At 37.3% G+C, this 2,555-nt stretch overlaps 1 pseudogene; it reads right to left on the bottom strand.

Moving 5' to 3' along the window:
• Positions 1 to 295: 295 nt before the first annotated feature.
• On the bottom strand, positions 296 to 797 carry LOC149176646 (antifungal protein ginkbilobin-like protein pseudogene; annotated as a pseudogene).
• Positions 798 to 2,555: the final 1,758 nt, after the last annotated feature.

Raw genomic sequence — 2,555 nt, forward strand, 5'->3', positions numbered from 1 at the left:
TTAATTTACATTTTAATTAATCAATTTATCACTATTATATCCGGATATCACTAGACCAATAATTTTAATACTTAATAAGTATATGCAAAATCATATAAAAAACATCAGTTACAGCATATGAATAAAAATATTAAAAACTTCGATAATTACTTTGTGAAGTCGGATCAATTTAAGAGTACCGAAACTAAAAAAGTATAACATCTCACTAAACAATTCGATGTGAACGTAATTGTTCATGGTACTTAGTTTCAACCAGATTTCTATTAAAATATTCAAAAGTACAAAATGAATGGAATTATTGGCAGCGACAGCGGAACGGAAAATAAAATAATTTAGATAGTGACTGCTCGTATTCGATGAAACAGTCAGTTAGCTGAACTCGAGCACCGATGGCGTTGCCGCAAATGTTCCAGATGCGGCCCCCAAGGTTTTGAAGGCAGGCGGTGCGATCAGACTGAGAGATTCCCTGATTGCAAACCCCACGCCCATAGGCGGTGGGTGAGCCTGCTTGCGATGATTTGTAGTCGTAACCGCTGAAGGCAGTGTTTCCCTCTAGATCTACGAGGAGGTATCCGAGAGTACTATAAAAGGAACTTCCGCTTGGGATTTTCTGCGTGTTACACGCAGACGATACGAAGTTTAAGTTGGGAGTGGCTACAGCACTGCCCACAACCAGTGTTACTACCATTACTGCCAATGCAAAAGCAAATGAGTACCTCGTCGACATGGCTAGGTGGGAAATTCGACTAATATGAATAAACTCCGACAATGGGAAATGGGAAATGGTGGGTGGAAGCCTCTAATAATAATGCTGGCTCTTGCGATGCTTATCAATGTGTGGTGGAAGCCTCCATTTATAGGCTTAGGCTTGGTGGGGATGGGTGTGGATAGCATTATAGATAACATCTGTGTGTGCTGGACACCGGTGGATGGGGACGCATGTGGTTAGTATAATACAAAGAAGGAAATGCACGACTCATTTTAGGCGCCTGTCCTGACTAGACCGTTTCCCGCTCATGAGTAGCCGCAGTCCATCACAGACCGTTTCCTCTGTAGAGAAAACCAACGAATAAGTAGCTCAGCTAAGTGGCTGGTTTATTGGGTTCTTAATAATTATTAAAAAACTAAGTGATTGGCTTATTGGGTTCTTAATAATTATTAAAAAACTAAGTGGCTGGTTTATCGGGTTCTCCATAATTATTAAAAAACTAAATGGTAACTAAATGGTTGGTTTGTTGGGATTTAGAGTATGGGAGAGTTTTTATATAATAAGAGAGATTTGTAATTTCTTCGTTACAAATGTTATAAAAATTATTAATAATTAAAGAGTTAATCTAAATATATAGACATATTTTATATAACATATCAAAGAAATATAAAATAATTACAAATTGCATTGTTTAAAAGAAGTTATTTTTTTCATAATTAATTAATATTCCATATTCTAAGAAAAAGATATAAAACACAAGTAAGAGATATAAAATATATTTGGTACTTAAATTATATTAAATTTACCATTGATAAGAAACTACATTAATGGTGGGCCTCTAGTTAACCCCATCAAATATGATCCAGAACTTATATTAATGAGAGTACAAATCACGAACATTAAGATCACCATGTAGATGGATGGCTTATTGATTAAGGTTCGTAAATGTTCAATTCACATGATATATATCTCCCATGTATATGGATGGCATATTGATTAAGGTTTGTAAATTTTCAATTCACATGATATATATCTCCCATAATCCTCATGTTCAATTGACATGATATATATCTAAGTATGGGGGATTTACGCAGTGCATTATATTAGATATCATTTTTGGGATTCAACTGCGTTAAGTAAGTCATTCAAACGTATGACCATTTCCATGAGAGGTAGTCGTAACTCACTAATTTCTCATGATTTTTGAATAGTTCACTTAGCACTCATTGCATCGGGTGATGCTCACAGGGGTGAAGAAGTGGGATTGAAACTAGTGAAATGTGGAGAACGAATCACATAGCATCAATCATCACTTCCGGGGCTTGCACCCGGTAAGGTAAAAAAGAGTCAAGGGATCTCTACTTGAATGGTTCATGAGGTCAAAAAGAGTCAAGGGATCTCTACTTGAATGGTTCATGAGGTCAAAAAGAGTCAAGGGATCTCTACTTGAATGGTTCATGAGGCACAATACTTGCTAAGGTTTTGCAAATGGGGTAGCAAGCTAAGTGGGCTTGATTGTGGGAAAAACTCCACAGTTAAGCGCGCTTGAGCCAGAGGAGTTCTGGGATGGGTGACCTCCTGGGAAGTCCTCGTTACCGGGTGCAAGCCCTAGAAGTGATGATTGATGCTATGTGATTCGTTCTCCACATTTCACTAGTTTCAATCCCACTTCTTCACCCCTGTGAGCATCACCCGATGCAATGAGTGCTAAGTGAACTATTCAAAAATCATGAGAAATTAGTCAGTTACGACTACCTCTCATGGAAATGGTCATACGTTTGAATGACTTACTTAACGCAGTTGAATCCCAAAAATGATATATGATATATATCTCCCATGTAATCCG

The sequence above is a fragment of the Pinus tabuliformis genome, chromosome 4_1 (assembly GCF_031772625.1).
Source record: "Pinus tabuliformis cultivar Carrire ecotype Pingquan chromosome 4_1, CPIR1, whole genome shotgun sequence".
Classification (NCBI taxonomy): domain Eukaryota; kingdom Viridiplantae; phylum Streptophyta; class Pinopsida; order Pinales; family Pinaceae; genus Pinus; species Pinus tabuliformis.